At 48.2% G+C, this 12,079-nt stretch overlaps 1 long non-coding RNA gene across 6 annotated transcripts; it reads left to right on the top strand.

Annotated features, from left to right (window-relative positions):
* Nucleotides 1-1,620: 1,620 nt before the first annotated feature.
* LOC125700814 (uncharacterized) lies at nucleotides 1,621-10,905 on the top strand. Of its 6 annotated transcripts, none has more exons than XR_007380064.1 (4): nucleotides 1,621-2,636; nucleotides 3,545-4,058; nucleotides 6,477-6,629; nucleotides 7,162-10,905. It is a non-coding gene; the product is annotated as an uncharacterized LOC125700814 (long non-coding RNA). The 6 variants fall into 6 exon arrangements; XR_007380061.1 differs by having other exon boundaries at nucleotides 1,621-2,726; XR_007380065.1 differs by having other exon boundaries at nucleotides 1,621-3,736; nucleotides 3,909-4,058.
* Nucleotides 10,906-12,079: the final 1,174 nt, after the last annotated feature.

Raw genomic sequence — 12,079 nt, 5'->3', positions numbered from 1 at the left:
TGTTGCTTTGATTGGGATCTGTTTTAGTAGATGAACCTGATCTATGTAATTAGCAACGAGCTCACCTTTGATTTAAACCTGCTGATTCACGAATTGCATATTGGTGAGATGAGTAACTCGTGTCAACGTGCCTTTGTTCTCAGGAACATTAGAGAGGAGTCTGTCCTGAACCTGGGGCTTTTGTTCCGGAGACCGTGCCGCCTGAATGCTAAATGTTGGTGTAGTCTTTTAAAACGACGCCTGTTGTTTTTATTAGCACTCATTGTCTCCTCTTTTCTTCTCTTTCTCGCTGTGTCAGCCTAGAACTGCAGAGGGCTGGAATCCTTTTAGCATTTTAACGCTTCCTTAGCAAACATCCTGCTGTTCTATTGTTGCCCTCCTGAAGTGTGGGAGCTCTTTTTTTTGAGGGAAAATATCTCCAAACTCTAGGAGCTGTTTGCACTTGTTCGGTCACATCTGCTTTGCTGCAGGCATCGCTGAGTGCAAATCTTCAGCCTTTTAACCCCATTCTCTAGGGCAACAATTTTGTGCTCTAGTTCTTCCAGGCTCTTATTTGTCACCTATTTTTCAAGGGGCACGGGGTGTAGCTTCTCTTTTGAGAGGAGCTCTGGATGCTTACCCTAGCAGCAAAGAGCCGTGCAGAAGTCCCCACAGGGGAACAAAACCTCCAGGGGAAAACATCCATGAACTAGTTTGAACTGAGAGCCCCCAATTTCACAGTGCCTTTGGTTGGAAAACGTAAATGTTCAAAGAGCTGTGGCATAATGAAAGATTTTCTTGTCACAGCCTCTGCAGTAAGGGAGCAGTCTCCTCTTTCCCTCCCGGTTTGCATAGATTGAGTTTTGGTCGCACCTAAAAACCAGCCTAAGATGTCTGTGTCCCTTCTGGGCAGTGGACCCAAGAAGGTGGTTGTGTTTTTTGCCCCTTTGCTTTTTGTTCAGGTTACAGTTCTGATTTGGAACCTTTGGGACCTGGGCTCTGGGCTCCTTTCAGAGAGCTTTGGGCTGTAGCCCCTCACTCCTCTCTGGCAGAGTTCTGCTCCAGTTCGGCTCACTGCCCTACAGGTTTTTGCACCACCTGAATCTTTATTTTTTTTAAGTTCATTTCTGTGTGATTTGGTTCCAGTTATTCATAATTATTGCCTTTTCCAGGCACTGCACTGCAGCATTTCCAAGCTTGCTATGAAAAAAGTGTACTTACTGAGCCTACAGATACATTATGTGGTTGTGCTGCAAACTCCTGACTTCTGCAGCCAACCCAAATGCTGGGGAAGAGGGAGCACTGAGATCTGCCCCTCCTGCACTGAGAATCATAAAACGTAGCACAACCGTTTGAACTGAACTGAATGCCTCTGAGGGAGACCGTGATGTTTTGTCACATGCAGAAGTGAAGACATGGCAATGCTGAGGTACCGTTCCCGTGAAGAGGTCCTAATTGTGGTTGCTGTATAGAAATATCAGCCTTGCTGACCTCAGGATACCCAACCCTGTCGATCCCTGCCGCCTTCCCTCTTTGTCTTGGTGTGGTGCAAGCAGTGAGGTCTGAGGGCTGGTCCTGCAAGGCAGCAAACACACATGCAGAGGAGTGCCTGCTCAGCCCTTGCTGTGCTTTTTGGTGAGGTAGGAAAGAGTTAAAGACAGCAGAGGGCGAGTGCTGTGCTATTGTTCAGGCACTGCTCTGCATCCAGGGCTGCTGCTCTCTATTCCCGGATCTGCCTCTGGCTTCCTGCACGACCTTGGGCTGCTCACCCACCTTCACTTTGCTTTAGTTCTCGAATTGCAACATGGAAATCTTTCTCTTCCTGTAGTGCCACACGCCTTGCTGGCTTTAGGGAGGCTGAGTTCTCAGGTGGGAGGAGAGGGGAAGAAGAGGACACATTTCCACTGGAGAAATAACTACGCAGAGCACAGTAATTTCTGAACGCTCTCTTGTTCACTCGGGCACAGCAGAGTGCATGGTGCTACTTGTTTTCAAGCAGGCCAAAGTCACATTCCATTTGGCGTTGAGCAGAGCAGTGTCAGTTGCAGTGCTCCCTTTTCTCACTAGATGGTGCTTTTGATCAAAGGTACGAATAACTGCAGCGCTCCGCACAGAATTGCTCTATTTCTGTTCCCTGTCTCCATTCCTCCCTCTGCTCTTTCTGTGCTGTAACACTACGGGGGACACTTAACGATGCTGGATGTTGGGTGAGGCTCATCTGGCAGTGCTGCTCCCAGCTCCCACCAGCCAGCTGTGGCTGGGCTTGGGCTCTTGACGCACGGATCGGTGCTGCCGGGCTGTGGCAGAGAATTGAATTCTTTCCGTGTTTTCTATTCCCATAAGGAAAAGGCTTCAAAGAGCAGGTCCCCTCCCCCTCTCTGCTGGTGAAGGGCATTTAGGGAAGCTGGGGGAAAAAAAAAATCCAGCTCTGACAGATGCATTTATTTAACAAACCACAGCCTTTCCTTACCTTAGCAGCACATTGGTTGGTTTTGGTTTTTTGTTTGTTTGGGTTTTTTTAAAGAAGGAATTGCTGTTTTTATATCTATTTTGTATTCAGTAGATAGTTACCTAGCCAAGGTCATTGCTGCTGCATGCCAGCGCCACGCAGCCAGCCAGCTCCTCTGCCCTGAATGAGCACCGCCAGGCTTCCACAGGTAAAGAACGGGAGTGAATCTGCCCACGCCAGGTCCCACGCTGCTGCAGGGAGCCACGCGCCCTCCATGGTCTAAAAGGCAGCAAAGGAGGTGAATGGAATTGTAATCAAACACTTCCTGCGCAGACATGCACAGGGCTCTGTTAGGAGCAGTGAGAGGCACAGCGGGGCGCATGGTGCTGCGTGTCATCACACTGTGCTGCTGGAGCTCCCCCCGGCCCCCCCCCCTCCTGCAGCTGCCTTGGGTCGCTGTGCTCAGTGCTCCCTGCAGTGCCGGTGCCCGGCTGAGCCGCACGCTGCAGACCTGCGCCCCGCTCCCATCGGGTTGCATCACGCCCAGCTCCCTCCCCGTGGAATTTTACAACTGTTAATGAATGGGGTTGGAGCACCGCTGTGCCGCCGGGCGGCTGTTTGTGGATTTATGGTCGGAGATTGTGCTCCTGCCTCTGGCACTGCACCGGTGACAGCAGTGCTGTGTGTGTGCCAGCAAGCCTGCAAGGCCAGAGCCTGCAGCAGCCCTGTGCTCACGTGCTGCGTGTTGTTCTTACGGTGGTGACGTCCCTGCAGCAGGGACACAAGCTATGCATGAGAGGAGCGTGACACAAAACCGCTCTCGGGACCAGGAGCTGACAGTGATTTCTCTGTCATTCCCCTGTTGTCATCTTCCCCACTGCACGTACATTTGTTCATCGTTAGTAAGGTACTGTTGATGACTAAAGCCTGGGTCTGTATCGCAGTCTGCTTGAAGGAGCAATCGAGGACTGCAGGGCTCAGCTCATGAGGAGTGGGGCAGTGCACTTCCTCACGTCTATGGGATGTGAAGAGTCCTTCCTGACTGACAGCGAATTGCATCACTGCTTGTACAGATATTTTTCTCTGCAATGTGCTTGTTGTGTTGTTTTCCTCCAGTGAAATTTGCCAGCACGTCCCAAATTGTGTGGTTCTGGAATGGAGAAGCAACATACCTGTGCGGGGGAGAGAATGAGTGCTTTTTGCTTCTTTCAATCTGGCTCTTCCCTCCCTTCTCCCCACATCCCCATGTGTTACAAAGCCAGCTGCTCCCAGAATAGGTTGGGAATGAAATGTCACCGTTTGAAACTGGTGAGTCACACTTTTTGAAGCTTGGGGGGGGGGAGGGAATCTGAAATCCTGCGGTGTGGCAGAGCGTCTCCTGGTGAGCACAGAGGGATTTTGAAAACCACGGGCTCCCTGATGGTGGAGTCGAGGGGTTTTGCATGCAGGCTGCTGGGTGTGTCTGGGCTGCTTTCTGCAGGAGGATGGCAAAACCCGCTGCAAACTTCAGCTGTCTGCTGGGACATACCTGCTGCAGCCACATCCCAGCGCCTTCCCGACAGGACTGGGTCGTATCTGACAGCGAACCTACAGTGACTCTCTTAATTAAGTCTCCCTGCACTGCTGTGAGGTATGTAATTACAGTGAGACCTGACTTAAGCAACCACACGAGGGACTAACAACAGGAAAAAAAACCTCTTTACCAGAGCAAGGAGGAGCAGAATTATACTGTTGCTTTTTTTATAAATATATACATATATTTCAGGGGAAGTTTATTAAACAAAGTAAGTCAATTAGTCTGGTTTCTTCTCAGTGTATCCCAGTAGGGATGGTACCTAGGATGATACCTTTAATGTACTGTATGTTAATATAAGCAGGCTATTTCCTTCCAAAAAGATCCTTGAGATTGTTTATTTTTTTTAATAGAGATTTCTGTGAAAAGCATCAATTAATACAAATGGTAACAGTGGTCTTGTGAGATGAGCTGTTGTTACCAGAAGCTGAGCAGTGGTTCTCACTTCCCAGCCCTGTCCAGGGGTAGGAATGTTTATTCAAAGGGTGACATGCAGGATTCCTGCTGCAGCCCTTGGCAGCTATGCATTTCCACACTGTGCATGGCAGCCCTGCCTTGTAGGTGCTGAGTTGTGCACCTTGAGCTGAGCGCCACTGGTCTGTGCCCAGTGCTGGCAGTGGCAGGTTGGGCTTTGTGCTGCCGTTCCCATCTTGCCTGCCAGCCAGCTGGCTGTGTTAATATCCTGAGCAGCCGACTGCGGTGGCCACAGAGAAGTCGTGCAACTCATCTTACAGCCTCTGCTTCGGCCTTACTGACCTCCAGCAGAAGGGCAGGTGGAAGCTGGAGACAGCAATACCACGAATGGTCGCGTGGTGAGCCAGCTGCAGTCCTCTTGAGTCCCCATTCAGTGGGGTGCTGAATACATGCAGTGAGTAAAGCTCCCCACTTACAGGCTGAGCGACGCAGCCAGCTTGCTGGGGACTTTGCAGGAGTAAGCCTTAGGGAATTTGGTGCCATCTCTGTCTGTTTCACTGTAGAAAACTGAGCTAGTAACAGGAATTTATGAAGTGTGCATTTATATCTCAAATTTTAGGTAGTGTTAACTAGAAGCCCACATACCGTCGTCACCGGATTTGGCAAAAAAAACCCCAACAAACCAACACAACACTGGCTGCAGAAGATTTGCTGCAGAGCTTAAGATTTCATTTAAGACAAAATAAAGCAAACCCTGTGCATCATGGCCTCAGAGACAACCTTGGGAAGTCAGATCTGGGTGCCGTTCCACATGCCTATTTCTCAGCAGCATAGCCTGCTTATCTGCCCCACTCTTTATCTTTGTTGCCCTTTTTTCTCATCTCGGACCACTTCAGTGAGTTTCCTTCTGCTGTGGTCGGTGAGTTGAACCAGCAGTGCTGCAGGGTACTTTGCCTCTCCAGATGCTGAATGAGGATTCCTGTTAGCTTACAGGCTCTAGCAGATAAATAGCCCAAGATAATGTTGGGTGCAATTGGTTCAAGTACGCCCTATTGAAAAGCAGCTTATTTCCTAGAATGAAGTTAGCATAATTTCAAACCGAGCAACGAAAGATGAATTGAGCACACAGCTACAATGCTGAATTCAATAAGCATTTGAAATTTCAAAGGTACGTGATTTTTCTTTTCATGGGGTTTTGCCCAAATCAAAGGATTTTGGTGGACTGCTTACTGTGGGATTTTCCAGGCTGCCTGAGGCCACGCATTCTCAGCTCCTCAGCCTCGGCACAACTCACACCTAACGATGGAACTCTCCCTAACGTGAACAAGCATTTCAGCTCATTGGGACAAGCCAGTATTACTACTGAGTTGGTTTGGGCAAAATAAATAAATAAGGAGGGGAGGTGGTGACCAAAATGACGTGGTTGGACACTCATTAGCAAAGCATTGTCAGGGAACAATAGAAGAACAGACAAAAGTCAGCCCAGATTCTGTGGTATTTCCTCAAGGGCTCCCTCTGGCACACGGCTGCTCCCTGCCAATCCTTCCGTATTGTTTTTGATAATGAATAGAAGCTGAACAGATGATTGTTGTATTGTCCACTAAGTGATTCATTTACATTAAATACTGCTCAAAAGGAGGCTTTGGGTAGACTTTTTTTAGTTACTCCAGTTATTTATTTGTACAATTTAATTACCGTCTTTTAATTCTCCACTGTACATAATTATTTCCTGATTGCTTTGGCTAAATTACAGGGGTTGTAACTCCTCAGAAGTCAGTGGTCCAACAAGCCCTGACATCAGCAGCAGCATCTCTGCATTTTCAGAGAGGATTAAGTTCAAACAGTCACCTGTAGAGAGCCACTCTTTCTTGGTGAGGTGCTGAGGTTCTGCAGCATCTGTCTGAGGTGCCTTATGCCCCTGCTGCCTGGCTCTGAACAGCAGTTTAGCACAAACTTTGCTGCATAAACCATCATGGCTTCATTGATTTCCTCACCAATCTCCCATCTGTGTGTCTTCACCAGATTTTCTTCTTTAACCCAGGCTTTCCATTGCAATTTCAGGCTTTTCTTATGGATGGTCAAAAGCGTTGGGTGGTTTCATTTTGTTTGGAAAGGTGTGACAGATGTGAGAAGTTTAAGGCTTATTGACGCTACAGTTGGAAGAATTTCACTGTCAGAAGGTGTTTAGTCCCAAATCCACATCCAGAACTACAGGTACTTTGATCCATTGATTTGTGTGTACTGATGAGTAGGGGAGAATGACTGACACGTCCTGAAGGGATTTTTGATGCTGAAGAATGTAAAGAAATCAATGAAATCAACAGTTTCCAGCTTTTCCAGCTCCTGGTGTGTGAGAAGTTGCATGACTTTGCATTTGTCGAATAGCTGTAGTTAAAGCTCAAAAGCCCTGATTTCCTATGCAATCTCTGTTCTGTTCCCCCTTCCCTGTACCACACCAGAGATTCAGTGTAGGCTTTTGGTTATGCCTGAGTGAAACAGATCTTAAAGTCTGGAGTGGGGCAGCAAAAGAGTTAAGCAGAAGGGAGAAGGAACAGCCCTAATGGCGTTGAATTGTTCATCTAATAGGGCCTACGTTTAAGTCTCCCAGAACAAAGCAAAGCAGCTCTTTCTGATGTTTTTTTTCACCCCCTTCTCCATCCGGTTATGAAAAAGGAAATCACCACTCCTGTGCCGAGGTATAAAGTAAGATTTTGTTCTGAAGAGTTTATATGTCTGTACCTGCCAGGTGAGACGTGGAAAAAGACTGACTCTTTGCAGTCAGTTTCCCATGAACTCCTAAGTCAAAAGAGCATGGAGGGCAAGAGTGTGCCAGTATCCCTGTAGCCTTACAGCTGTGAAAGGCTGCACTGAAGCTCTGCCATTCTCTGCTGCTGGAGTTGCTGAACCTGAGCAGAAGTTCCAGATGGCTTCCAAAGGATTCAGCTTCTGAGCAGGTTCCATCTCTGTTACCCTGCTTTGGGAAACTGCCTTTAATGGGTCTGTGTTTAAAGCAAACATCATCTCCTTGTGCTTGGTCTTCTTTTGGGCTCTATGTAATCGTTTGAAACCCAGATAAAACTCTGCAGGCACACAAGCGAAGCCAGCACTCCTCCTGCCATAAAACCACAACTGCCTCTATTGCCAGTGCTTCCCCTGCTGCCTTCCACTTTAACCCTGCAGCACTGCTCTCCTTGTGTTCTTGCTCTCCCCAGAGCCACACTGCTCTGTGTTTAGTGGCAGGCGATGAAACCATGCATTAGCAGCTCCATAATAGCTTTGCTCAGTGGAACCCAGCTTCCTTCACTAATCCAGAAAATGAGAGTTGTTTTTGTACATCTGAGAAGCTAATTATTTAAGTGCTGAGAATTAAGGCTCATCAGGTAGTGGAGACTGATTTTGGTTTTGTTTCCCAGGGGAAGAAGAAGATGGAAGGAAGCTGCTCTCACACAGGTGTGCAGCATGGTAGCTCCCCAGTACTTGGGGTGGGGAGCAGCAGTGTGCAAGTCCCTTTCTAGAGCCTCTCTTCGTACGTTTCCTCTCTCTCAGACATCATCTGATGGTTTTCCCCATTTGAATAGACTTTGAAAGTATCTTCTGGTCAAATAACGTGATAGCTTTATTTTTATGGCCATAACAAAGATGGACCCCGTTTGTGGCTGACCCGGCCTGGATATTTTGCAATAAAACCCTTGTCTCAGGGTTTTTAGAGAGGGAAAGTAGCTCACATCAGTTGTCCTCCTGTGATCAGTTATCTTTCAGCCTTACCTTTGATCACAAAAGCTGAGTGGGATTTAGATGGAATGGCTGCTATCTAACCTAGGAATGGACCTTGCAGTGGCTTGGAAAACAGGAGATGAGTGGGGTGAAAACCCCCCTGTGTCTGTGGGGAAACCACAGATGAGGGCTGATATGATAAACAAAGGTTTTACAGCACAGTGACTTTTACAAGTGAATGGGTGCTTGGGGCATTCTTCCTGGAAGGTGAGAGCTACTGCCAATAGCTGTATGGTACAGAACTGAGACATGGTTCTGGTGGTTGCACTGGATGGACCCCTCCTTGTTAAAAGCAGCTTGCCAGGAATAAATGTCTTGTTTTTTAATGAGATCGCCAATGCTGTGTTGTCTTCAGAGACTGAGGAAGTGCACTTTTCTGTGTGTTTGGTTGAAGTCAGATGTTACAGGATTGTCTGGACGTAGCTGACTTGACAAATAGCAGGGGTGACATTTTAGCTCCATGTAAGTCAGTGGCAAAATTCCTGTTGAACTCCACTGGGGCCAAGATTTCATCCCATGATGGTGCCAAAGGGAAATCTAAGAAATGATCCTCAGAAAAATAAGTGCAGGCATTCTGTTTTTCTAGGACTGTTTTTTTTACCTAAGGGGCATGAATCCTTGGAATTCCATGCACTGCTTTGGAGAGATCTGCAAAAGATCACGAAGACAAGCAAGTGTATTGTCAATAGGTTTAAATTAGAAATACAGGGGCCTGTGATTCCAAGGGAAAACTTTCAGGAGTCGATTATGAAATGTTAAGTCAGCTCAGCCCACTGAAATCCACCTTTCTTTGTGCTCCATGGACTGACAAGCATCCTTCTGGCCAGACCCGTGCAGCTGGACTGGCTGCCACTGAGTGTTGTGGATTGAAGCAGCTGCTCCACCCCCTCTGCTCAGATGTAGGCAGGGGGAAGCCTCTAATGTGGCAGATGCTTTTACCAATGGACTGGACCGAAAACAAAATCTTTGTTTTAGAGAGGGTGGTGGAGCTGGGACCATATAAATCTGTTTTGCTGCGAGGTCAGTGATTGATTAATGCTGGAAGTGCCACCTTGGGATGGCAAGGATTGAGGATACAGCCGCTTTTCTTCCCCATGTGGAGGCACACTGCATCTTCCCAGCTGAGCTATCGTGTAACACAGATGACTCTCTGGAGGAAGACTTAGCTGCACGTTTGCAGTATGTTTTAGCTACTATCAACATTTATATTCCATTGTCATTTGGGGGTAAGCACTAGTTAGCATAATCATCAGTGCTTTAAAATTAAAAATTCCTCCAAGAGATGCAGGAGGGATTGAAATGGTTTTCTGCCCCCAGAGGCAAATCCTTTCCCAAGCTATCTGCTGCACCAAAAGGTTTTATTCTAGAAACATTCCCAAGCCGTGCCCAAGAGTAAATTAAACTACAGCAAACTTATAAACTCTCGTGTGTGTATGTAGCAAGCAGGCCCTGATTTAGCAAATTACTACATGACTAAATGTAACTATTTTCTGTTCCTATTTTGGAACTGATGTGCTTTGTTGCCGTGCCACCTTCACTGTATGGGCTGCCACAATCAGGAGGTATTTGTAGAGTATGAAATTTTAATTCTTCACAGGAAAGATTCTGGTGTCTTCACCAGATGGAAAGCAAAGGGCTTGATGACACTGATACCTTCTGGAGCTTGGCTCCCCTGGTAAGGAATTGGCTTCAGAAAATATTAAGAGCCATTCTTTTTCTGTGTAATTTTAGAATGGATTTCTGCTTTGGTACCAAAGCGATTCGCTGTCAGAGTGAAACTGAAATGAGATTTCTGGCTCAAAAAGCTCCTTCCCTTTCTGGAGAACAAGATGCCAGAAAAACTATGGGGGGACCTTGAAGTTTGAAAGGCATCGTCTGTTATCTGTGGAAATGTGCCTAGGAGTCAATCTTAAAATTTCAACGTTCATCCTTTGGGATGTGATGGAGAACCTCAGATGACAGTAGTTGTGGTTAAGGATGGATTTTGTGCTTGTGGGTTATCTTTGAGAATGCTTCACCAATCCCAGCAGCTCCTCGGGGTGGGCCATGGAACTTCAGGAAGCAGGAATGGTTGACTGTTGTAATTGTTTCTGATCTGTCCAGAGAGAAAAAATGGTATGTTCCAAAGGAAGTATTTATTTGTGAGTAGAACAAATTGCAGGTGTTCTCCCTTCTTAAAATGAAAGAATTATGCTTTATAAAGATGTGATTATTTTTATTTCTGAATAACACAAACGCTGCTGCACCTTACATAGAGTAAACATGATGACTTTGCAAGAAAGAGCTGCAAAGAAATCTCAGCGAAAACTTTGGTATCTGCAAAGCTTTGAACACATCCATTATCTTTTTGATATCCTGTTTCTTCGGAGAGATGGACTTAAATTTCACAGACAGAATTTCTCTCTTTTATCTTTATCTCCTGTTTTGATGTGCTAGCCATGGAGAAAAGCCCAAGATCAGTAATAGCAAGTTCTTGCAGAATAAGAATAACCCTCTACTTGGGTTTAGGCTGTAGTAACATTGGGGGTTTTGTTTAATTGGAAGATACTCAGATTCATTAGAATAAATACTGTGTGCTGTTAAGATGTTAATTACCTCTCCCATTCATTTAGATACAGCTTGCTGTAAGATTATCTTCCCTCTGCGCTGAGGGATGTTTGGGTGGCTCTACAAGGTAGGGGGTGGGTTTCTGTGCCTATTTCTTTTGACACAATGGCTTCTTCTCCTCACGAGTTCTGCACATTGAAGCAATAGAGCAGGATAGTGAGGAGGACCCGATACAAATCTGCCTGGCACACCTCGAGGTTACAGCTCCTGAAAGAGGGTGTCGATAGGAGCGCACAAAAAAGCGCTGCCTTCCCCACAGCACTGCCTCGCAGGGTTGTGTAAGAGCCCGGTGTGACAGAGCTGCTCTCCTCACAGTGCTCCATTCCCATCTCCTCCTCTTGCCTCACTCCGCTCTTACACAACTCCACAGCATGTGTATCACACGAGAGCTGTGTAAGGATCCCAGTGTTTTTCACGGTTTTCTCATTTCCTCCTAGGGCTTTTTAATAGGAAACGTTGCACCAACACCGGTTCTAGTGACCGGGTGCTTTATGGAGCGCTTTCGTTGCTTCTCGGTGGACGCATCAGGAGAGAGCGGCAGCTCCCGATAGGAGCGCGGCGCGGCGCGGCCTGCTGTACCCAGCGCTGCCCCCCGAACCGCCTCAGCTGAGCGCAGGCCGCTGCGGCCGGACAACCCTCAGCTCGTGCTGAGGCTCCCGGGCGCAGGGCTTCTATCAGGCGGGGAGGCGGCTCTGCCCCGGCAGCGACCCGGCTGCCGCCGCCCCTCAGGAAATCACTGAGGTAAAAGATCGAAGCGGCCGGGATCAGCGGATGTGACAGCACCGCGGCACCCAGAGCCCAGGCTGTCGCTGGGTGGGACCGCCCCACAGCCCGCCGCCGCCAATCCGCTCGCATCTTGGAGCGAGAGTGACGGCGGAGACGGCCAGTCGCTGCGAGGCACTCTTCGCAAACGTGCCGCCCTTTCTTCCCGTTGGTCAGATGACCTGTCAATTTACAGAGCCGTTCCCGCCCCTTTCCGGCAGGGGGAAATGCTAGGGAGGAAGGGTGGAGGGAGAAGGGGGGGAGGGGAAGAAAAGAAAATAAACCAATGAGACACCAAAGACGGGCACTTCAGCGGCGGAGCGACAGGCGAGCGAGCCAATCGCAGCGCTCCTTCCCTCCCTCTCCGGCTCCCTCCTCGCGGGCGGCGGGGCAGAGCGGGGGTGCGCCTACCGCCCCTTCACCGTTGGTCTGTCCCACTCCGGGCCCGGCGGGCTGGGTTGAGTTAGCGGCTCGGACCATCGCACACGGCGGGCGGAGGGGGGGAGTGCGGGAAGAGAAGA

Source organism: Lagopus muta, chromosome 15 (assembly GCF_023343835.1).
Source record: "Lagopus muta isolate bLagMut1 chromosome 15, bLagMut1 primary, whole genome shotgun sequence".
NCBI lineage: Eukaryota > Metazoa > Chordata > Aves > Galliformes > Phasianidae > Lagopus > Lagopus muta.
The sequence above is the reverse complement of the archived record's forward strand: the minus strand, read 5'-3'. Positions and strand labels throughout refer to the sequence as shown.